The following is a 25,869-nucleotide window of genomic DNA, read 5'->3' on the forward strand; positions in this document are numbered from 1 at the left end:
ACGTGTGCTTGCCCTGAAAAAACTCAATTCCAGCTGCCCATCACATGGGGGCTTGCTGAAAGTAAGAAGGTATCATCAGTGTGTGATCTGAGACCAGCGAATAAGAAATTAAATATCACCATTGAAAAGTGTTTAATCACTGCTCACATTTTCAGTGGCACTGAAGAGCCACTTCAGCTGCACTGAGTCAAGCTTCTGGACTGGCTCATGGACTCATGGCATGCAGAGCAGCAGAATTTGGCAGGTGTTCTGGAAGAAGCTTGTCACCTTCTAAAGTGTGGGGGGTATTTCTCAGTTATTTTCTGAGATGCCTCATAGCCCAGCAGCAGCAGCAAGATTGAACTTGGCAGCCTCAAGGCCGAACCACAGGGACTCACCTACATTTATCTCAGGTAAGGGAGGAGCTAGCTCACAGAAATATGGGAAAAGAGTTTATTTTCTTTGTTCTAGTTGCCCTTTCATCATGAAAAAACTGGCTTCTTCTCTTGAGAGAATTCTCCCAGAGATTGAGGACTGTCCACATAATCTTTCTGTGTAGGAACGCCACTGTCTGGTAGTACTGTCTTACCTATCATTCAGAGATGCAGCAGATATTTTTTTCCTGCTGTATCCATGGTTCGCGTGGGATTTCTCGTGTGATTACTGTTCTCTGGTCCTCCAAGAGAATGAAACAGACAACTTGAATCCATATGACCTTATCGTGCCTAACTTCATGATACAATCCTCCTTCTGTGGGGAAGGTAGAGGAAAAGCAGGCTCTTCTCACACAGTGCTCATGATTGTGCAGGACTTCTCTTGGCAAGGCTCTTGATGGACTGTGGCAGCCACAAGCATTAAAGCAGGAACAGAGAAATGTCTCAAGGGCCGGCTGTGACAGCTGGCACAGCCTTGCAGAGGGCAGCTTGCAGCAGGTCAGACCAAGATCACCTGCCCTCCTCTCATCCTGCTGCATGGGTGGGTCCTTGCTGTGTCTGCTGCTGGGGTCTGTGGCACCCCCAGAAACCCAAGGTGGGGAACACCTGGGACTTCTGGATGCCCTCTGTGCTGCCCTGAGCTGTCTGTGGGGCCGGGCATAGCCCCTGCTCCCCCCCCTGTGGCACTGGTGGAGCTGGGCTAGCCTGTCCCGGGGGTGCTGACCATGCTGCTGCCCCCAGCAGAACCTAGCCTGGCCCAAGCACCTTGCCTATTGCTCTATCACGGCTGGCTGGCTGAAATAGCATTCCTCATTTATGTTATTAGTTCTAATTGGTCATTAGGCCCTCAAAAGGGCAGGCTGTGCTACCAGGGAAGGGGTGCAGGTGCCCTGACGGCTCTAGCAACAGCTCTGTGTTCTGCCCCAGTGGGGCTGCAATCTGCTGTCCTTTCAATGTCCTGGTCAGAATGCACAGCAGCAATAAATTAATCTCTGCATGCCTTATAGGAACATCTTCCTGAAGGATTTTCTGCTGCTGGTGGGTTTTACCAGCCCTGCAGAGGCAACGAGCCCCAGAAACATACCCTGGAGTGCCCACAGAGCTGCCTGGTCTGAGCCTGGCACTGTTATCTGATTGTTCTTCTATCTGAATTACAGAGCACAGAACAGCTGTCTTGGGGATTTTCTGGGGACGTGGAAAATGTATATGCTTTGACTGGCACTGCTTTTAGAAAGGTGTGATAGACTTATTGTGGGAAAATAGGTTCCTTGTGCTGTAATTTTGCAGTTCACTCCAATGTGATTGTTTTGTTTACAATTCTGACACAGATGCATGGTGTGGTTTTACACACCTTATTCCTCAGCCTTTTACACTTCTGTCCCATATTGTCAGGAGAAAAGGAATGCTCTTGTATATTTTCACTATGCTAAAGCTTTTAGTCCATTGTTTCCTTTTTACTTTCCTAACTTAATGTTCAAGTACTTTTTAAAAAAAATAATAATCAACAAATGACTTTGGTAGGTTTGATGTGACCTTGTTATTTTCACAAATACCCACCCCAACAATTTGTAATAAATATCTGCAGTCTAAAATCTAAGATAGCTGGCAGCTATGTCTCTATAAATAGCAACCTTTCCATGCTACCTTCCAGACTTTCTCAGCTGCTTGTAGACTTTGGTTACAATAGCTGATATTTTTGTCATCTTTCCCTCTGCAGATTCTCAGAGCTGTCCTGCACTTTGCCTCTGGGAAACAGAGGTGAACAAGAGTGATAGAAATTAACAGCTGATAAACCAAATGTCATGAAAACATTGGCCCTTCTCCTGGTGCTTTATTCAAAAATGAAACTTTTGGTTATCTGGAGTTCTTACGTGAAAGACCTCGTAGCCCCAGTGGGACATTGTGTGGATCCAGGCACTGCTGCTGCAGGGAGGGTGCTGGGGTCTGCCAAGTGGGACAGCACCGATGCCAAGGAGGGGATTGATCTCTCTCCACACCAGATACAGTCCTGGGGAACTCAGGAAAATTCAGCAAGACTCTCTTACAGCAAGGAAGAGCGTGATAATCTGACTGATTTTGTGCTTTGACAGATTATCACTGAATATAACTGACCCAGGAAAGAAGGCAAAGCAATGTGTGCCAAATGCCATAAGGGATCCCAGGCCCAGCTCAGGTCTGAGCTCAAGCCAGGGAGAGCTGTCCTGCTGTGTTCAGAGCACTGCAGGTCCCCAGCTGCCTGTGGGGTGGGCTAGTCCTGCAGGGCTGGCAGGGATGTCAGCAGCCCAGCTATGACCCTGTGAGAGATGTCAGGAGCCCAAATGTGACCCTGGGAGATCAGGATTGTTTCCACAATCTCCTGTTCTGATAACAGCTGACTGCCCAAGTGACAGCACAGGCACACCCTGGTCTCAGCCTGCACTGCTGAGGGGTTTATCAGTTTGCCTCTTCTGAATGACCTCCCTGGGGAGAAATCCTGGGTTCAGGCCTGCAGGTGACATGATGCCACTGCTGCAAGAGGGACAGGTCAGGTACACTAAGGTGCCCATGGTGTGCAGGGGACCTTTCCACTAGTCCTAGTGCACAGGGTCAACGTCAGCTACTTTTGTGCTGTGCTGGTAGTAATAGCAAAAAAAAAAGTTCAAACCTGTTACAGTCAGTAATGTACATCTAAACATGCATCTCATTTTACACTTGCAGTGTTACACTCATCAACAAATACAACAGCCTGTAGGTTGTTAAACAATCTGAAGTTAAATTCAGATTTCTTATTTTTTTTCTAATAGAAGAATACCAAAGGCAAGGGTTACATGAACTTCAGTTTTGATGTAAAAAGCAGAAATAATCTTTTACTAAAGATTCCAAAGCTTAAAAAATACACTTAAAATTTTGTTTATTGCCATATTTAATCCTAAATTTCAAAGAAAGTGATATCATGATTTACACTAGCTTGTATTGTCTAGCATTATTCCCAGAAAGGCTAATCAACAGATTTGATGTAAAAGATTAATTACAGTCCTCTCAGGAGACAGTTTGTTTACTAAACAATCAGCCATATGCAAATTCCTGACTTACCATGCCATGTTTAATGGCTTCTTGAGGGAGTGTAACAATTTGTTTATGTTTTCACACAATTACTTCAGCTGAGAAGTTGCTTTTAGGGAAGAGGTGGAACTTGAAAGTGGTTGAACTTTATTGTCCAATGCACTGAAGGAAGACTCTGTGTAAACCAAACAGAGCTGGCTTCTGCATTTACTTTTAGGATAAAAAGCCACAACAACCCCTTTTTTACACAGTTCCCAATGAGCACTTTGCTGTGCTGATGTTGTGTAAGAGCCCGTGAAAGGAATTGCAGCCGGAAGCTGCACTTGGTGTGCACAGGGTGTGAGCTGGCTGGTGCAAACCAAACATGCAAAAAACAACACAAGTGAAAGATGGGGGCATTGCTGGGGGGTTGCTTCCACACCCACTTTATGGGGGGGACTAAGTGATCAGCAGTGTGCTGAAGAACAAGCAGATGGATTTAGGTTGTGGGTGCTGGGAACGGGGGTCCTGCAGAGCCCTGTGTGCAGACAAAGCCAGGAAAGTCCAGCACAGCAAAGAGCCATGAAGGAGAGAGGGGTGTCAAGCCTTCAGACATTTTTCAATTTTTCCCCCCAACTTTAGTTTTCTGTACAATTAATTTCAAATTAATTTTCATATAAAAAGACAGCTCATGGGATAAAAATGGCCAAGGACTAATTCCCTGTAAGTGTATGGGACTATGAAGCAGAATAACAGCTCATTTAGAATTAACAGATTCAAAAATTAATGTATTATTTACTTTTTTTTAATTTGTAATTAATGGTGTTACAAACCATTTTATGGTTCTGATTTAGGTCATTGCACAAATGTTTGGTTGTACTTTTCAGCCTCCTGGAGAAAAGCAACACTCCAGTGTTTTCCCATGTGGAAATGTGCCACTGAGTGCTGGTGAGACAATAGAATCACCCAGAATCTCCTGAGGGGAAAGAGACCCACAGGGATCACACAGCCCATCCACTGTCCCTACCCAGACACCCCAACAATCCCACCCTGGGCATCCCTGGCAGCGCTGTCCAAAGGCTCCTGGAGCTCTGGCAGCCTCGGGGCCGTGCCCATTCCCTGGGGAGCCTGGGCAGTGCCAGCAGCCTCTGGGGAAGAGCCTTTCCCTGAAATCCATCCTGAGCTGCCCTGACCCAGCTCCAGCTGCTCCCTGGGTGCTGTCCCTGGCCAGAGCAGAGATCAGAGCTGTCCCTCTGCTGTCCCTTGGGAGGAGCTGCAGCCTCCTGACCTCAGTCTCCTCTTCTCCAGCTGAACAAGCCAAGTGTCCTCAGCCTCTGCTCCTATGGCCCCTCCAGACTCTTCACCACCTCTGTGTCCTTCCTTTGGACACTCTGTAGTACCTTTATATCTTTCTTATATTGTGGTGCCCCAAACTCCACACAGTAATACTTATCCTAAGTGCTGATGTTCATTTTGGAGAAATAATTTGGGTTAACTATTCTTAAAGCATTACCCTGCCTAGTTTAGGAAACATAACTGGAATGTGCTTTTTAAAAGCCTCAATGTCCTTACATAGTAAGCCTTTACTCAAATAGCTGCTAGAATATGTAAGCTCTGAAAATCAGCCTGTGATTTTTTCAGTGCAGCGTCCCTTTCGTTGCATGGCTATATGTACTACTAAAAATGTGTAGCTTTGATGCTCTCCTCTAATTAACTTTTAATTGTTTCCTAGTTATTAGCATTTCAAATGTATTTATTCTCCCAACATGAACCAACTTTTGGGGACTTCTTGGTACTGACAATTCTATTTACGTTTACATTTATTTATGTCTATACAATGAACACTACATGTATTCATTAAATAATGATGTAATATTATATGTTCTTTACATGCATATAAAAGATATACTCTGTATATGACATATGTGTATCCATTTGTGAAACCATCTATAGGAATCTTGTATAGTCAGAGGTGTTTAACAGTAAAGGAAAGGTAAAAGCAATCTGTTGCAGAATCTAGTAAAAACAGCCAAATAAGTCAACTTTTATTCCCAGCCGTCTTTCTTTGTATACCTGAAAACATATTTTGCATAACATTTAAAAAGCAGGATATTTATGACAATTGTCATTAATCTCAAATTGCTAAAAGTGCAATTTCAGTGGCTGAACTTAACATTTACAGCATCACAAGTTTCCTATGCTATTAATTTCTTAACATTCTCTACCCCACCAATACGGGCAATATTGATATATGGAAACTATCCGGAAGTCTGTTAAATTTAATGGGAATTCAGTAGGCCTGGAGAACAACTTTAAAAATACCTATTTTTTCAATAAATTAGGAAAATAAACATTGTCTAAACGGTAAAACCATTTATTTATTTTTTGACTCAGAAAATGCTAAGCTTTTTTGATTAAAATTAGTAAATTTTCTGTAATTTACTCTGTGACATAATACCAACAGACAGGTTGCATATAGAGATAAAGCTCTACAAATCCAGGCTGAGACCTTGACATGATGCATTTCCAACTGATGCTAATGGCTTCCCACATCCATCCCCTATATTCAGGATGACTGACATAATGTCATAAGCAAAAGAGCTGCAGATGAGATATTAAAAGTAAACTTGTGAGATCCAATAGCAAAAAGTCTGGCTGTCCTCAGCTGCGGAGAATGAGTGTCATTAGTGGGAAAATGCATGAACTATCTTAAGAGATCCCATAAGCTTTTTTCAGAGGCCCTTTGGGAGATGTTGCAATGGGTACAAGATGTCCCGAAGAGCTGCAGGTCACACTGCAGGTAGCAGCAGTGCCCTTTGCTCTCCAGGTCATGGTTGAGCTGCAGCATCTCCCCGAGGACACGGTGGTGTGACAGTGTGGCACAACCCTGTCAGCACCAGTGCCAGGGCTCCTGGGCCCTGGGACCCTCCTGTGCCCAGTTCCCATGCTGGCGGTCCTGGGCCCTGGGACCCTCCTGTGCCCCAGCCCTGACACCAAGGCTGTGTGTTCAATCAATGTGTATGGGCCATTTGCTTGGAAGCTGGACGCTACAATCCTTGTGGGTCCCTTCCACCTCAGAATGTTCTGTGCACCTAGACACTGTGATGTTCCAAACTAACAGGCTGGGCACTGCAGGGAAGCATTCCACCCTCTGTTCTTTGTACTTTGGATCTCAAAGGAGGATTCTCACACAATTACAGCCTTTGCAGTTGGTACTCTATCTTCCTATTTTAATAAAATATAGATAAGGCTGGACACTTTTTAAAAACTAATACAAGTTATTGGAGCAGTTATACTGGCACTTTACACAGCAGTTTTATTGCCATCTTAGCAAGTGTCATTTTAGCATAATCGCTTCTCAAGTAATACAGGATGGGTGCAGATACATATTATGTAATCACAGAAAAACATTAATAAATAAGCTTTTTCCAGCCTTTTGAGGAATTTCTTTTCCAGGCAGTGAAGCCTCACTGGAGCTAAGCTAATTAATGTCAACTTTACTGTGGAAAATATTTTTATCAGTTGCTTTGATACCAGGAAATGTAGGATGATTTTTCTATTTAACCCTGAATGAAAATAATTAGCAAACCAGTCAGTCAGAGGTATGGAGCTCTTGTACCAGTATCGGTATTTTGGATAACAATTTATGAACCTGGGTATCTATAACTGTCTTTTAGAGCCTTTGTTTGATATATTTCTCATTGTTCTCCCACATCCAGGAGACACTTGCCTCAGGATCTGCCCAGCCCAGTTCACTCTCCTGGAATCCCCCATCACTTCAACAGGTCCTGGAGGAGGTGGATCCCTTCCATGAGGGAAATTGATAAATTTTAACCACATCATCATCCCTTTTAAACTGGTACCAACTAAGAAATAGCTGCCAAATGACTGAAACCCAATGTTTGGCTAAGGTATATTTATTTGTGTGTACAGATGTCAGGAAAACCCAGGCCTGAATAGCTTAGAACTGGTGATGCAGCATAATCCAGATGTCAGGGAACAGCATTACTGAGTGAAAGGTAACATGTCAGTAAGTTTTGGGTACTATCAAGCACAAATTACTGGGTAGTTTGTTATTATCATCAACTTTATTCCCCTCTTTCAGCATTTCACATCAATCTTAGTGCAAAGTGACAGACAGCTGGGGGATCTGATGGCATTACATAAAAATTATACAAGCCACAGAGAGAATAAATGTTTTTCATCTATCTTTCTGTCAATGGCCTTGGGAAAGAACTGCAGATAAATAACATTCAGCTCCACCAGGCATCACCATTTATATCTGAGGAATATGAATTCCAGGAGATAATGAAGTTTGGATTAACCTCATTCAGTGCTCTGGGGTATTGAGGTAGGGGGTCATTCCCAATATTAGGGCCTGGCCCATTGTCTCCACCATCTACCATGCTCTATCCCACCTGTTGGGCAATTGCTACTGGCTGTCTCACTTATTGAAACAGTAAACCTTATTACCAAAATTTGGATGGCCTATGTATCTTAACTACACAGCAAACACGTTTATGTGACTTGTAAAAATTGTCAGTGTGTGGACAAAAAGTTGTATCCCAATTTATATGAATTAATGCCATGTATGAAGTCAAATAAGCTAGTGATGACTGTTTCACCCATGGCAAGGGTTGGTTACACAACTAAAAGAAGTCATTACTGTGGTAACTAGAGATCTCTCCAGATATAAGTCACAAACTGAACTGCAGAATTTGTGATTTCAGTAGCATTAAAGAAGAATCAGCTATTGGAAAGATAAAAAAAAAATTCTAAGTAAAACCATAATTTTCTCAGTCTATTAAACTGGTTTGTATAAAGAAAGAACTGACCATTCTGGGGAAGAAGTGGTGGTTGGGGTGTCCCAGTCCTACCACTCAATATGTGGATGCTCTTATCTTTAAGGGTGAAATGTGTATGCCCTGCTGCTTTGTGCAGCATCACAGAATCTCAACTCCTTGCTCTGAACCCCCGTGAGCCAGTGAAAATTAAATTGGACATGTGGAAGAGGGTGAGAGTGCTCCTGTGCCTGTGACTAAATCTTGTTTTTAGTCCTGCCAGCAATACTCCGAGGGTGCACAGCAGTTAGATCTGCCACTGCATATCTGACCTGGCCCCCTGGCCCTGCCCAGCACACGAGTCCTGGAGCATTTGGGACCCAGGCACTGCTGCTCAGGAGTGGGCAGCCCTGGGCTGCTCCCAGCTCCTGGTGAACATCCCAGTGCTGAAACCACGTCACCTCGCAGGCTGGGGCTGGCAGAGCTCAGCACGTGCAGCCCCAGGAGCTGTGTCTGGAGCTAAGCCCCAGCACAGGTCACAGCTGGTGACTGCGGTGTGGCACTCCTGACCCATAAGCTGCTGCAGGTGGTAATGCCTGACTCAGAAAACAGGACTCTTGACTAGGGATTGAAATATGTCAAGGAGCTCCTTGGCTAAATTTGGAGTTGCTTCAGCTTTGAAAAGTAAAAAAAAAAGCCATAAGAAGCCAAGTCATAATCCCTCTCAACACATAGGACAAAGTGGATTTTGAATCTTCCCTTCCATTTCAGATTTGGTCCCTAAACTACTCTTGATCTTGAATTGGACAGGGAAACTGTGGCCACAGCAGAAAGTCTGGGGAGTGACATATCTAAATTTCTAAAAGGGAATTTAATCCTTAATTTACATACAAAAACCATACACACCCATACCCACACCCACACCCACACACTCACACCCCTATTTTGCATGAGAAAATTGATAAGGAGCAGCAAGAGATGTAAATTGCACAAAAATTATTTAGGTTAATCAAGACTAGGTGGTGATCTTCAAAGGGTATAAAAAGATGGTGGTCTGAATGGAGAACAAGATGATGAGCAAAATTCACTTTTGACAGATGCAAAGTAATTTGCACAGAGGAATTGATTGGAACAATTTATACTCCTGGCTAGGCTCTAGATTAACTGTAATAACCCAGAAAAAAAGATCTTTGTGTCACTGGGAAAGCTCAAAGACTTAACATGTAGATACTTTCTAAGGAGCAAGAGTCATTGGAATGCAGAGGAAACAGGATAAATCAACACTACAAGTATTAGGAAGCTGTCAAAGAAATCACTGTTACACACTCACCTGAAATAATCTGTTCAGGTCAGTGTGTCTCAAAAAGGATGTAGATGTAATAGCTAGATCTAGAGATCAGTTCTGGAAATGACTAAGTGTTTGGAGAGAATTTATGGGGTCTGCAGGACTGAAATGGCCTGAATTTATTGTTGGGTGAAAAGATTAAGTGGAAGATCTGATAAACATAAGAAGTAATGAACAGTGTTATGAAATTAAATTGTAGGTTACCATGCATCCTTTATCATGGAGCAGAAAACAGAAGGTCTGCCATTGCACAAAGGTGGGAGCAAGCTCAGGAAAGCAAACACAGGGAGGGAGTTTTCTACACTATTCACTGCTGAGACTCATTTCTGGGAGCTGTCAATAAGGCCAAAACCTGCATCAATTACAGGAGATCAGGTATTCATGGGGATAACAGGAACCTCCAGACCTAGTCCAGTGAAGATGAAAAGCTAAGCAAAAGCATTTGCAGTGGATAAAGGTCTTTCTGACCCAAGGCTTGAGCTAGGATCTAGTTGGTGTCCTAGACACCTGCAGCATGAGGGGCACCTGCTGCAGCCCCGTTCTGAGGGCGAGGAGTGTGGATGCAGTGAGCCTGGAGAGCCCTGGGTGCTCTGGGAGTCCCAGGGGCACAGGGGACAGGGTAGAACAGGGCAGAGACAGCAACTGAAGAGCTGGTCCTGCTCAGTGCTGAAACGGTGACTGCTGCGACCCTTGGTGTGGGCACTGGGAGGTGAGAGGCGCTGCGAGCTGCACACCTGGGCACACCTGGGCCAGGTGTTCTGCCTGTGCCAGCCGGGGGTCTGCCTGCCCGGGCTCCCGGGGGAGCTGCAGGAGGAGCAGACCCCACACTGCCTCCCACTGCTGGTGCACTGTCCATACCCCGGGGCAGAAAGAACCAGCACAGAAAAGACAAAAGGTCAGAGGTCTCCCGGGTGACCAGCTGCTCACATGGGAAAGGTTTTGTTTCAATGATCGGGGACTGCACATAATTTCAGAAGGATCAGGAGGTTTGGCCTCTAGGCTGAATTTCTCTACTACTGGGAACATGAACTTACTTTCTTCACTGTAGAAAAGAAGGGAAAAAAAATCAAAATTTGCCAAATGGAAAACACTGAAGTCATTAAGGGGAAAAGTTTGGGTTATTTTTAAGCTTCGGTTCATAACAAATAATGACAATTTGAAAGCATGCTGTTGGGAGGAAAGGGTTAAAACCAGAAGATTTGGCAAGGAAGGAATATTTTCACTCAATGTGGCATTGCAGCTGGGAATGCTAAGAATGTTGGTGTGGGAAACTCCACTTATTATACCTAATATTGTTCATCCTCTGCCTGTTTTGAGAAGCAAAATTCCCGTGTAGAGAGACCACTCTCACAGGCATGCTTGTCTCCTGCTGGGAGAGAGAGAAATCATAAAAGTACAGCCTTGTGATAAACTGTGTGAAGTCCTTTCACACATTTAATACATGGGCAGACAGCACCTCCTGCTGCTGAGCATGAGCCGAGCCTGGCAGAGCCCATGTCCTGTGTGTCTCTGCCCATGGGATGAGCTGAGCCTGGCAGAGCCCATGTCCTGTGTGTCTCTGCCCATGGGATGAGCTGAGCCTGGCAGAGCCCGTGTCCTGTGTGTCTCTGCCCATGGGATGAGCTGAGCCTGGCAGAGCCTGTGTGTCTCTGCCCATGGGATGAGCCGAGCCTGGCAGAGCCCATGTCCTGTGTGTCTCTGCACATGGGATGAGCTGAGCCTGGCAGAGCCCGTGTCCTGTGTGTCTCTGCACATGGGATGAGCCGAGCCTGGCAGAGCCTGTGTGTCTCTGCACATGGGATGAGCTGAGCCTGGCAGAGCCCATGTCCTGTGTGTCTCTGCCCATGGGATGAGCTGAGCCTGGCAGAGCCCATGTCCTGTGTGTCTCTGCCCATGGGATGAGCCGAGCCTGGCAGAGCCCATGTCCTGTGTGTCTTTGCCCATGGGATGAGCTGAGCCTGGCAGAGCCCATGTCCTGTGTGTCTCTGCCCATGGGATGAGCTGAGCCTGGCAGAGCCCATGTCCTGTGTGTCTCTGCCGCCCAGCATTGTTAGTGAGGTAATGAAATGAATCTTCTCTGCGTTTTGGCTGTGATTTGGTGGTTGCCATGGTTACCTGTATGTGTTGATCCACACACATGCTGAGAATTCCTCTTTAGGTATAAACTCTAACAACATCTCATTTTGACTTTTGAGTTAACTACAGAAGTCTCATAAAACTACTCTGAAGATAATTGCTTCATTTCTTTTGACACAATTTATCATGTATTAGTTTTAAAAAGAATTAATTACAGTACCTTATGGAATGATTGGCACAATGTGTGGTACCTGTCATCACCACAAGCACTGTAGAAGGAACCCACCAGTTGGTGGGAGAATCAGTTTCCTCAGACTTTAGCAGAGAAGGGAAATACAGGAAATCTCGAAATAAGATCTATTTTCTTAAGTGTTTCCCTATGCAAAACCACTGCCACTGGTACTTAAATGGAAAAAGATCTATGGTGCCTTGTTTGGCAACTGGGAAGGCATAAAAGGATAGTATCATAAGGAACACTTGCTCTGGTCTTCTTTAGACTTAGCACTACCAAAATGAAAATTAACCATTTTGTCTTGTCTTCTGTGGTTAATGTTGTGCTTCAGAGTAGCAAAGTTTTATTCTCTCTTTTGTTTTTTTCTTTTTTTTTTCACCTATCCTTAAATGTCATTTAAAGCCTGTGCATTAGTCCATTGTCTAAATTCCAGCCTCCTCAGCCATCATGATGGCTGGCCAAAGAAACTTCTGTGGAGAAGGATACCGAGGGAACTCTCATCCCCATCCTGTACCACCCTGAGAGTGTCCCTATGTGAGATTGCTCATTTTTATGAATGGAAGAGCCTTTCTGCCTCCAGTACCAGTGGAGGACAGTGAAGTGGTCCCTGTGACTCTCCTCTCACTCCCGGCTCTCCCTCAGCACTGGGGAGGAGAAGGCAGGGCTGGGTGGGATGAGAACGGCTCCCAGTTTGTGTTTGGGACTGCAGGAGCTCCAAGCAGAGTGGTCACACAGCAAGGGTGGGACACTGGAAACTGCATCCCTGAGCTAGCAGCATACAGGGACTCAAAGATGCAAGAGGGAAATGGACCAGAAAGTGCCGCTTTGGTTTGGAAGTAGTTGCTAGAAAATATGGGAGAAGCAAACAGAAGGGAATAAAGCCAGCAGGTCAGTGCTGTGGTAGGGAAGGAGTTAAGGCTGGTGTTTCAAACAACACATTCAGTGGTTTTAGAGGCAGGAGAAAGGAAATGCTTGAAGTATCTAAACTGAAGCTGACAGCTTGAAAAACTCCTAAGAAATTAATAAACTCATAGACTCCTGTGGAGATACAGCTTGTAATATTACTGCCTTTAACTTCTCTGTGGGCTTGCGTAGAAGAGGTGCTGAAATGCTGAAGGCCAGATCAATGCATTTTAAAATAATCTGTTTTTTGCAAAATTACACAGGCCATTTCTCTCCTGTATGTAAATTAAATGTTTTGCATTGTGGCAATTCCTAAACCTTCTGCCTGTTTTATAAAAGAACAAGTAAATACAGACATGAGATTTCAGAAAAGCAAGTCCAAAACACACCCTCTGTCAGCTGGCTTTCTCTCTCTTGAGTCCAGCCTCTGGCTCACCCAGGCTAGGATCCTGCAACAGGGTACAGGTCAGAGCAGACACTGCCGGACACTGCCCTGCCCCAAAGGGGACTCTGCCTCCCACGCTGAAATCCCGTTCCTTCCCAAAGATGTGCAGTGTCAAATCCTCGGTGGGCACCAGGCCCTGACGTGGCACAGAAATCACCGCAGTGCTCCAGATCATGGCACACACTTCTGGTGAGACACGTGCCCTTAAAGATGCAGAATGAATGCATCTTCTAAAGGATGTGCAAGATTTATTTCTTCATTTATTTGCACACATAAAAAGCATGACGTGCACTTTGAGCAGTGGGACAGAGTGTGAAGCTGGTCTGGATTTTTCTTCTTTCCTGCTTTTACAACATTACTGTTTTCTTTACAATGAGATTATATGAGCAAGCAATTGGATTACTGAGAGCATCCAGCTCACATTTCCTCTTTTGAAAAGACCTGTGAAAATCTTTATACCTGTGCCAGGAAAGAAATAGAGATGTCATAAAGTAAGTGTCTAGCCTGCTATCTCTGCAATCTGATTATCCATGTAAGTGCACTTATGTTCAAAAGTACTATATTTTCCATTTCTTTATTTAGCTGTTTCTCAGAATGGTCTTTTTATTTCATGTGTTTGAAATATCTGCTGGTGAGGGATGTCCTTTGTGGCAAGTAATTAGCTTTGTGAAATTCTCTGCCTCCCTGTTGTCAGAGCTCTGTCCCTGGGGTTCCCCTTACAGATGTCACACGTGTCCAAGGAGGAGCCCTCACATCATCCTTCTCTGTGCCAGGGAAGTGAGTGTTCTGAAAGAAGTCACTTCATGGACCACTGCTTTCAATGTCTGCGGTGAGGGCAGTGAGTTTGGCTGTGTTCATGCCCATGAACTGTGTGTGTCTGGGTGTGGATTTTCCCCCAAAACACCGCAAAACAACAACTCTGTTAAATTTCTTGGAAATAAACTATTTTGGAGGGTACTACTTGAATAAGAGAGACAAAATCCTACCAAATACCTAGTCATACCCCAATATTCTTTGAGAAAATAATACTTTATTGTGTTTGGGTATATTTATCACTATTCTTACTGTACAATCAGTTCTGCCCAAACTCTAGTGGTTTCTTTTTTCAAGAGAGAGCAGTGGACAGTGCTGGCCAGGGAGGACACTTGTGACTGAGAGGGTAAGCAATTGCTCTGTGCCAAGGCTCCAAAGGAAGCCTTCAAAGGTGGGGCTGCTCCAAGCCAGGCAGAGCCAATACAGAGAGGGGACTGGGGAAGCAGGGTGAGGATAGTAATAGAGTTGCACAAAAAGTCAGAGTCTTGAGTGGTAATACTGCTGAAGATGACAGGAGGTAAAGTTAGTAGCACAGTAAATAATACAAAAGGTGTGAAGATGAACAAAGATATGTCTTAAAAAAATACTGCTTCCAAAAGCCTGCTGAAAATATTTAGCTTGCTGAAACAGAGAGCTGAGGAACACATAATCACAAATTAACAGTTTCAACTTTTTTAAACCACATGATTCTTTGGCAAAGTGAAATGAGTAATTAAATGCAATGATAAATTCTGTAGGTAACCAAAGGGAAGTATTGACCAAAGCTGAGCAGAAACAGTGAAAAATGGAAGAAAATGTGTTTTCTAACAGGCAAAATACCAGAAGGAAGTAAAATCTATCACTTCTGCTCAGAGAACTAAATAAACCTATATCCAAGACTTCAAATAAATCTGGAGCCACTGATGGAAAACGTTTACCCAGATAGAATGTGGAACACAGTAGTGCAAACAGTTGGAAGACCACAGGAAAAATGGACCTGATGTCTTGTGGTACAGCATTGGTACCACCCAGGGAAGCAAAGAGGAAGCCTAGGCATCCTGGCAGTAAAACAGCAAAAATGTGTGATTCCTGCAAGAGATATTGGCTTTGATGATTATTATTGGTTTGCTTTATTTAATGTTTGAACTGATAAATAATGTAATTTCTTTTTCATTTATTTATCTATGCCTAATTGAACAGGATTAAGTGAGCAGTATAGATAATGAGGCTTACTGGTCTGAGGTTATTGTGCTAACTATGGAGCTGATACTTTATAGCTATGAGGTTAGATTCGTTAACTACCTTCCCTTGAACAAAGCCAAAGTACATTTTCTGTATGTGAACTGACACAAAATTAATTCAGACTGGTACCTCAAATTCTTTGTCTTGCATATACAGAAGGGGAATAAAATTGATTTAAGTATCTTCCTTAAATGTTTGTTAAGATTCTGTTTTATCAGACCCAGTGAATTCTGTTCCACTCCAGATGTGGATATTTTCTATTTTGTCTCCATTTAATCTTATTTACCCCAGCAGGAACAAAACCAGAAACCAGATCTCTTCTCATAGTAAACTGAGCTGGAAACCAGTAATGTTAATCACCCACTCGTTCCCAGTTTCTGCAGTGTTGCTTTGGAGAGCTGCTCTTCCTGCCCTTGCTGTGCTGGGGGAGGAGGGAGCAGAGAACACAAGGTACTCGAGATGCCCCAGGATATATGAACATGTCAAATGGGCTCCTGAGTGAATCCTTCAGAGGGATTGTAGCTAGCTGAATTCTGCTTACAGGATTCTTTTGAATGAGTAGGATTGCTTAATATGAGTAACTAGAACTGAACTAAAGCCTTAGACTGAAGTTCTCTTAAGTTCTTTTAGACTGAACTTGTCTTGAGCTCTTGCTTAGTTATGTAAAAGGCAGCCCTGAGGCCAGTGGAAGCTGGGAGATAAGGAAGCCACAACTTAAAGTCAGCTACTGACCCACTGTGAGAGAGAAGAAGAATCCAGTAAGTTGCTAGAAGACCCCAGACCAAAAATCACCTTTGGATAAAGAGGTGTGTGCAGGGTGTGTGAGGGGTAGGTGAAGATCAGGTACATGGACTGTCAGGGTATAACAGGCCAGGGATTCCTTTGTTTGGGGTCTCTCCCTGGAGGCACATATCTCTAACTGTTTTTTCTACTGTACCAGTCAAATAAATTGGACTTAAAGCTCAAAACCCTGCTGCAGAATACTCAGGGTGGAGAAATTTTTATACCAGTGACCTCACCTGCATCCCCAAAAAGACTAGCTGAAGGTCCATCTCTCTGGGCACTCTTTGGGGCTTCCTCATAGCAGCACACTGAGACAGGAGAGCTCCCAACACATCCCTGTGAGCACATATGATTGTCTGGTTCAGCAGTAGAGAGATGGGCATTAATATCTGCCTTAAACACACCCTGGCCCTAGGCCCCAGATAAAGTAGTCAGGTGTTTAGACCATGTCTTCTAACATTCTGCTACCCGAAGCTAGTGGAAAGTATTCCCATTTACCAATTACTTTAAACAGGCATTTCAGAGAGCGTCTACAGCTTTAGAGATGCCTGCTTTCATTTGGAAAGGAAATAATGGTGTTTTTCTCTAGGATGCATTTTACCTTGTCAGTAAACATCACAGTGTCACCAGCCTGCTCTTGCCCCAAGTTGTGAACAACACTGCACAGCTTGTGACATGTGGTGTTCATGCAGATTGTTTGGTATAGTCTGACAAACTGAAAATGCAGTTCAAAAGGGACTGGAAGAGATTATTTTGATGAAAATTTCTAGTATTTTTACTCTGGACATAGCAGCCCCTGCATCTGGCACAGGCCAAGCAGTATCCTGGGCCACCACATGCCCAGAGCCAGCATCTGCTGCTGGCAGAGTGGCTTTAACTCCACAGGCAGATTCATTGCATTCAACCAAACCACTTTAGTAATAAAACAGGGCTGGCAGGGCTGTTTTTGGAAGCAGGTCTCCTCTGCAGATACTGCTCGACCTCACTAACCAGAATCTTTGCAAAGCTGTTTTCTTCCTCTGCCAGGGAAGGTTTTCCCACAGATGTTGATGTGGCCTAAACAGCAACTAATTTGAATGCTGAAATGGAAATATATTTTTGGCTCATGAAGTACAAAAGCCCATGGAGATCCCAGACAAGGCTAGATTTATTTTTAATGCTAAGAGCTATTTAGGCTTCAGGTTGTTTGTTACCAACTTACAATTCTGAATATTTTGATTAGTGCTTGAAGTCTTTCTTTATTACTTGTTTTGCAACATTTCTGCCTGCAGGAACAACGACAGTGCTTTGGAAAGCTCATGTTTTTAGAGCTTTTAAAATATACAGTCTGCCTCCGAGAAGATTAAAGTGTTGCTTCTTTCCTTATCCAGGAATTGACAAAAATGTAACAGAATATATTTCAGCAGAAGGAGTAGCAGAAGAAGCAAATATTATAAATTCCAGAGCCAAATATTATGATTTCTTGTTCTCAGGTACCCATGAATTTTCCAGACAGATGTGTGGGCCAGGCTTTCCCATGACACTATCAGTTCGAATGACTCATTTCTGTCTGTTTTAAAGGACTACTAAAAATATTTTTTCCTCTGTACTCCTTGTACAGATGGATAGTAAAGATGGCTGTGGAAGTTACACATATGGAACACCACTGCAGGAAGAGAAAATCATTTGGATTGGTTTGTTGATGGAAAAAACTGCAAACAGAGGTTGAAGCCATTAAGAAATATGTTGTGGTGGAGCACACAGAAGGGACGTGGAGATGTGGGGATGTGTGAGATGTAGAGGCAGGGACCACCCACCCATGCAAGGGGTGGGAGGTACCAGCTTGTCCTTGCCCTCACAGAAGGGGAAATCACACACCTGAGCTGCTATGTGCTCTGAGAGGCAGCTTGTTTTCCTTTTACATAAAAGACATTAAAGCAAAGACTCACCTCTGGTATGTGGGGTCATGGTTGGAGACAGACACAGGACACAACACCGTGGGTCATCACAAACAGCCATGAGTTTAACATGACTGCCCCTTTCATAGGGGCTTTGCATTTCCCAGGCTCAAATAAGTGACTGAATGGGACTTCTCTGCCCAAATCTCTGGCCAGGGGTGTATCTGCATCTCAGCTAGAACAGGGGTGGCTGAGGTCTTTGCTTGGGTTTGAATCCAACCTATCCCTGCCTTATCCAGGGACTTGTTTTCCTTTATGCTGGTCGAGTTTAGGCGGCAGCTTCCGATCAGCTGCAATGAGACAACTCACCTCTACTTTAATTTTCCTTTTGTCTCTGCATGGCTGGTAGGTAAGGAGAGAGAGAGAGGGAGAGACTGAGGGAGAGACTGCACTGCCAGCAAATAGTCAGTAATTTCAAACTGCCAAGTTTATGGTACCTGGGTGTCTGGTGTTTATTTTCCAAGTACCGGGCCTTTGAGGGCATAATCGACCTCCCCTCCTATTCAGAGCCATGAAGGGAGGGGCTGGGGGAGGATGGTCTGGAAGAAGTGAGAAGCATTTCCTGAGTAAAGGCAAGTCAGCCCTTTTCTGCGCAGGTGAGGACAGAATCCTGCTCATGCTATGGATGCTGCCAGGGAAGGAAGCTGCTGAGCACACTTGAACATCTTGGCTTCCACTTGCAAAATGCTAACAGGGTGCACTGGGCTTTTCTTCAATGACAGCTTATTCAAGTGAGACTTGAAATTATAATTAGAAGTAGGATGCACTTGTCCTGTGCAAATATGATAATTGGTTCATAAATGTATAATGCTGTTAATTAGCGTGTGATCTCTTGTAACACAGGAATGTGTGTTGCTGCCTCCTGAACCCCTGAGGACAGGATAATGAATCACAATTCAGTGCTCCTGTAGTACTTTGAAAGGAAAGAGCATCACTCACTCAGTTCAGGCTCCTCAGAAACTTTGAGCAAAGTAAGGAAAAAAAGAGGAGTCTTTGCAAGGCCATAGCTTTCTTTCTGAAAAGCTAATAATCATCTAATTGGAAAACAGAAATATTTTTCTGTTCAACAGTGGGGAAAAAAATTCTTTTACTCTTTGCATTACTCTGTCATATACAGTGATCTATGGTCACATGAGTATGACTGAGGAACATTCTGTTTGCATCCTAGCATGAAAGCTGTTGTATAAGCCCAGCAGTTAAAAAAAGCTGGAAGAAAAATGTACTAACACACACATGCATGACCATGTTTAATATCAACTCTAGTTGCAGGAATATAGAAAGTCACATTGGAAGCATTAAATATATGGGTTCCAAGAACAGATGGCTCCATCCAGAAGACTTGTAACTCAGTGTGGTGTTATTCATTATTCATGTATCTGTTCACTTTGTTTCTCCTCCAGGTTTATTTGAACAGTTGTTTTCACTTGAAAGACATGCTCAGAAGCAGCTGCAAGCAGTTGCAGACTCAGCTTTTGTTCTGGATCCACATTCTGCTGGAGATAGAGGGGCTTTCACTCTTGGCTCTATGACATCAGTTTGAAGTGGTTGTCATCCACTGTTTTCTGGTCTGAACATATCTAAAAAAGGTGGCTTATCTCTCTCCCTGACTGAATTTCTGCTTCACCTTTAACAATTTTTGATACTACCAAATATATTGATGGAAACAATAGAGAACACAGCTTCATTTCAAAGGAAAGAGAGCTTTGTACAAACCCAGGGCACATCCTCTCTTGGGTTACAGCAAAGCATCTTTGGCTCAGAGATGTGTTTGCATGGTAGAGCTGCCATCAGCCCCTCTGCCAGCCCTGCAGGCTTTGGCTTTCCAGCCTCATAGGAAGATTATTCCTATAACCAATTCACACTCAAGACAGTTAAAATGTGTATTGTTCTCATGGGTTCACACACCATGGATAACCAACTGAAGCCTCACTAGCAGGAAGAAGATGGGGATATTGTAGGAGAAAAGCAGCAATGAACTGCCTATCCAGGAAACAAGGAGGCTGAAGGCAATGGTGGTAGTTCCCAGAGGGTGCTGAGGCCCTCTCCTCAAGGTCTCTGTGGTACAGCAAGGACAAGAGCCATGGGGACATGGGAGTGGAGGTGCGTGGAGCTTATGGAACAGTGGTCAGTGTCTGAGCAGGGAACTCCGTGTTTGAGTCCCCCCGCAGATGCTGCTGGGCAGGAACACAGAACCCCAGGATGGGTCAGGCTGGAATGGACTACAGAGGCTCATCTGGTCCAGCCTCACAGCTCAACCAGGATCATCCCAGAGCATGTGACACAGGAGTGTCTCCAGATTATTCTGGAGTATCTCCAGTGAGTGAGACTCTACACCCTCTCTGGGCAACCTGCTCCAGTGCTTGGTCACTGCACAGGAAAGTCATTCTTCTTCAAGTTCAGGAACTTCCTGGGCATCAGCTTCTGCCCATTACCTCTTATCTTACTGGAGGCACCATGGAGGAGAGCCTGGCTCCAAAAGAAACCAGAACACTTCGGACTTGTCTGTAGTGACAGGAGGATGGGCACAGCCTCTGGCTGTTTCTTTGCCTGTGGGTTAAGGTCAGAAAAGAGATAATACAAAGCATTTTTCCCACAATTTTTAAAAAATTTAGTCTGTGACCTCAGCAGTCATAATAAAAAAATGTTGTGGTGGTGCTCTTAATCTGCATTCTGATGGCTGGTATTTGTCAGCTTTACAGTTTTCATTTCATTTGTTGCCTCCATTTGTAGAAAGAGAACAAATGTTTGAGAATGGATAATAAACCATCCAGCTGAAATAAGTACTTGGTTTAGGGAAAGGTTTCCTATTGCAGGACAAATGGATTTCTGAGAAGACATAAAAATGTGGCTTCTGGAGAGCATCGTATAAAATGAAAGTTAAAGCAAGAGATGTTGCTGAAACAATCCCAGACAGACAATGGTTGAGTCTCTACTCCAGGAATTTACTGTGTGGAGGACAGAGCAAAGTACATTTCTCAAAGTCCAAGGGCAGGGAAGAAACCAGACAAAAATAGATGGAGTGGGATTGGTGGTTTTTTTGTTTCTTATATTGGTTACAATGCATTTATGCATGCCCAACCAATATGCCACATATGACATCCCAACGGTGTGAACACAATTGATTTTTAAAGAGAAAATTGCAGGAAAACATTTGCAAAGATCTGCCTCTGGTTCTCTTGGTGGGGAAATCAGAAAAAGGGGAAAAAATAGAAAGCTAAACAGAAGCCTGATTCCCCAAGTACTGATTTAATAACATCTTTCTGGTGCTATTCCTAACCTGACTAGGTTCATTTATCTCGCTGACCAGTGTGCTCAGCATCCTTCCTCACAACAGCTTTAGTGCCTTCAGGACTTTCAGATAAATCTTTTTTTTTATCAGGTAGACAGGTCAAAATGATTACACCTATAAGTGCATAGTTTTAAGATAGACTCAGACTTCTTTATTGCTCTGGAAATTACTTCCCTGAAAAAAATCCCAAAAGTCAAAGCTGAGATCTGGTGGCAAACTCAGGCTTTTGCTACTTGGACAGATCCAGGAGGGGCCGCAGGAAACCACAGCCCACCATGCACCCGTTCCCCTCTCCACTGTGGGCACTGGCTGGGTGGGCTGAGCTGAGCTCCCCACAGGGGTAAGAACACAAGAGATCCAGCCTTGGGCCACTTGAGAGCTCGTGTCATCCAGCCTGGGAGCCCTGGCCTGGCTGGCACCACCTGCCTGTGGGCAGAGCCCCAGGAGGACACAGGGGAGCGGCTTCACCTCCTCCACACTCCAGCCCTCATCTGCCCTCAGCCACAAGCACCTGCTCAGCCACATCTTTCAGTGATTGCAGGAAAGTCCAGGGATGAGGGGAAACCTCTCGCTGAAAACCCAATGCAGGGGACACTTTTATTAATGACTAACAGCAGGAGAATCTAGCCTTTATGACTCCAGAGAAACAGTGCTCCAGAGAAATTATTGGTAAGATTTCAGCTGTCACCATGGCTCTCTTCTGGAAAGATTTATCTATGAATCTGCAGGACTGAGAGAGAGAGGAATTATTCATTGCTTTAATTCACTCCCTCAGGATTCCTTGTATATTTATGAACACACGTGCAGTGGCCATGTTTTTTAGACCTGCAGTCACAGAATAAAAAGTATCCAATTGTGGTAGATCCAGTGAAAAATTTAAAAAAACCATAAAGGCCATTTCCATACTTAACATTCCTAGTGTGTTCCTTATTAGGATTTTTATAATTATCTGGTTAGAATTAGGAAGTTTATTTTCCTTTAGGAACCTGCAGAGCTGGCAGTGGTGTGTTAAGTTGTGGTGTTATAACATGTTTGAAACAATTTTGAACTACTAAGAAGAAGGTTAAAAAGAATATAGAATTATTAAGTAGAAACCTTCAGTTTTTTTTTTTCTTTTGTGTCAGTCTTGATGTCTCAGCAGAAGTTTTTACCTCTGAAAGCCAAAGAACCCTGGAACTCATCTCTGTCTTTGGTTGAATACAAACTCTCTGCAAATCCATCTGGGTCCCTATTTGTTTGCCCTAAAAGCATGTTCTGCTGTGCTTTCATTGAGATATGCTCTGTTCCTTTCCTCATTTTTCATCAATGCCCTTACTGATGCTTTTCTAGATAACAATTGCAATAACATCTCAAACAATGCAATTTTATTCTGTGAGTTTTCCTTTATCTTAACTTCACAGAGTAAGTTCTCAGCTCTTTATCGATGCTCTTAAACTTGGCTGTCAGGTTTCAAGTAGGTAATTTTCTTTCTGTAGCTTTGCAATGTAAGAATCTCTCTTCCATTAAAGACAAAGGGTTTAAGGAAATCTTGGTTCAAATAAATAAAACAGAGATAAATCTGTGAGAAGTTCAGAGAATTCCAAGCCTCAGAGATAAACTTCTGACCAACCTTTACTACATAGCTGATATTTTGTTCTTAGCAAGTCATTTATTTATAAAGAGGGAAAATACCATGGCAGGTCAGAAGAGCAGAGAATTAGTTTTATAATATGCTGTGATGTCTGATGTAGGCAGCCCAGCTCTGCTGCCACTGTGATCCTGTTCAAAGTGTGTAAGGGCTGGATGGATGTCAAAGCCTCCTGTACCACCAGCACGAATGATGATGGTGCTGGCCTTGGGAAATCCATATGAGGAACATGCACTAATGAGAAGGATTTGGTGTCTTTAAATAGTTAACACGGTGTTGTGAGTGCTGTCCCAGTGTGAGGGGGTGTGTGCGTCTGTGTATGTGTGTTTGTAGAAGTTTTCTCAGCAACAGCTGCACGGTGCAATGTGCAATGACCATGATCTGACATTTGGGATTTTAATCCACTAGTCTTTGAGTGTTGCTTTTCTAATGGCTTTTTACTAATTCCTAACAATGCCTTTTCAAATTCTGTAAGTGGAAGGAGCTGCAAAGGCAAGATTGCAAAGGCAAGGAGGTGCTGGCAGAAAACCACCTGCTTGTCTGAAGGGCAGAGGGGCCAGTGACCTGGATTTAGCTGGCTGCATTGCTTCTTGAATGAGACAAGTTGGTGAATTCCACTTTTGTTACATAGTAGTCTGTTGTTAAAAAGCTTTAAACGTTTACCTCCATTTCTATTTTCTTAGTCTAGCTTCATCTCACTTCTTCTGTGAGATGCTTTTGACTCATTACACTCCATGAAAGCAGAACTAATTCCTGAATCTTGCCAGCCCCCAAGTATTTTCCTTCTTGCCCATGTACCAGAAGCCCCAGTAACACACTTCAGGAAGGGGAGTTGAAGAGATTGTCTGGTCAGTAAAAAAACCTTTTAATGCATTATTCATGTCTTAACTGGAGATAAGTGGCCATGTGTGACAGAAGCAATGATATATCATCTGCTGAATTCTTGCATTTTTATTCCAAGGCTCAGCCATTCTGCAGCACCAAAGTCTCCACCATGCAGGCAGTAATTGGCTGTGACCTAATTTAGGTCCTAAATAACTCCAGAAACCTTCCAGTGTGGCTTTCCAGACAGTCTCAATGAAAGGCAGTGCTCTCCTGATGCTGACATCATCCCCTTCCCCTCCTTGTGCAGGGGGTTATGAGGATTTCTGCCTGCCAAAGCTGACTGAGGGCCAGGGGATGCTTTGCAGCACTTGGCTGTGACAGCACCCAGCCCACCCTGGAGCTTGTGGGGCCAGGGGGTGACTGGTCCCTTTCCCTCTTTGTCACCATTCAGTGCACCCAGCTTGGGCTGGGGCTGTGGCAGGGGGAGAGGGGTGCTCTGGCACGGTGCCCCAGGAATCCCCAGGGCTAAGGGGTGTGGGGCTGGCGAGGTCCTGCACTGCCTGCCCTCTGTGCCCCTCTCTCCCTTCTGTTCAGCTCTCCCACCGCTGCTCCTGCAGCCCAGACTCGCCCTGGCTCTGCTGCCTTGGCCCAGCTCTCAGTGGCTGAGGAAAGTCTCGTTTAGAAATAACTCATGTGGACTTTGGACTCAAGCTCACCGTGTGTGCAGGTTTGCATTTACCACGAACTTTTAACAATAATTTTTCTTGTAGTTCAAGCTTTCATTCCCTCATTTTGACCAGATGTTCTGTGCAAGGACACCAAAGTGGAAACTGGTCTGGGCATGTGCCTCTCCAGCAGGAAGCTGGATCATTTATGGATGGAGCCTCAACAAAGCTTTAGTTAATGGCTGGATTAGAGTGAAACAAGGGAAGCAAGAAATGAGAACGGACCGAGAGCTGCCCGAAGCAGCATCACAGCATCCACAAAATGTGCCAGATATTTAATAATGCATGACAGACTGGACAGAAGCGATAATATACAGAAAAACCTTAGCTATACAATAATAGCACATATTTTTCTAGGTGGAGCCAACTCGTTCCACTCTGAGAGTTTCCGCCTTCTCCATCTTTAAAACTTGAGCTCAAGGGTGTTTTCAGGTCTCATTCTTGCATCTTTGAAAACAAGGCACCTCCATATAAGCAAGATTCTGCATGACTCAGGAGTTTTGTAAGGTTCTAGAACCAATGAGATTAGGCAGTGCTTTTTCTAAGGGGAGAAAATAAAAAGTATTATAAATCTGAAGAATTTTTAGGGACTTCCTTTTGTTGTTGAGCACTTTTACTATAGTTTCAACTGAGCAGCTTATCTTCAGTTGTCCTTGGGCTGTACATTTTCTAATTTCAAAATAACTTTGGTGCTGGGGTTGGAAACAGGTTCACCTGATTTTATGTCACGGCTTCCAAGATAAGTGGCCAAAAGCAAGTAAGTGCGATTCTCCCCACAGAACAGTGCACATCTTCATCAACATTGGCTTGGGACCCAAAGTTTCTGTTTGCTTCTATTTAATAACAATTTTTTAAAAATCATCTTTTGACCCTAACTGACTTATTTAAAAGACAATTTACTATAAGAATGAGGAAAATAAAATGCTATGTTTTTATTAATGTAGGCTTTTAAAAATTCTTTGGAAATTGGGTCACAATTTATATTGAAGTCTACAATTTTCTTTACAACTTTAACTATAAAACACTTCAAAAATATCAGTGTTGCTAATGTTTTTTTCATTGTTACTGATGTTTTATAATAATTTAAAAGACATTTTCCTAATGAGCTTATAATTGTCTTCAATATGTATCACATAATGTGCATTTTGCTGTCACTTATTGAATATCCTTCTGTCACTAATCAGTCCTCCATCAACCACTCCAAGTAGAACTTTAACATTAAGAAAGAGCTATGTGAAGCTCTTTAAACACTTTTAAGTCTATGTTGCATGATACTGGAAAATAAATTTGTAATTTTTGTGTCCAGTTCAGAGCTCCAAGCTCTAACAAGCTAATGAGGGAAAAAAAAAAGAACACACATTCAGAAGTAAATGAAAGATTAATTGCAGCTATTTTGCTTTCATTTGATTTTGCTCTGGTGGACTAGAGTGAAT

The sequence above is a fragment of the Vidua chalybeata genome, chromosome 6 (assembly GCF_026979565.1).
Source record: "Vidua chalybeata isolate OUT-0048 chromosome 6, bVidCha1 merged haplotype, whole genome shotgun sequence".
NCBI classification, from domain to species: Eukaryota; Metazoa; Chordata; class Aves; order Passeriformes; family Viduidae; genus Vidua; species Vidua chalybeata.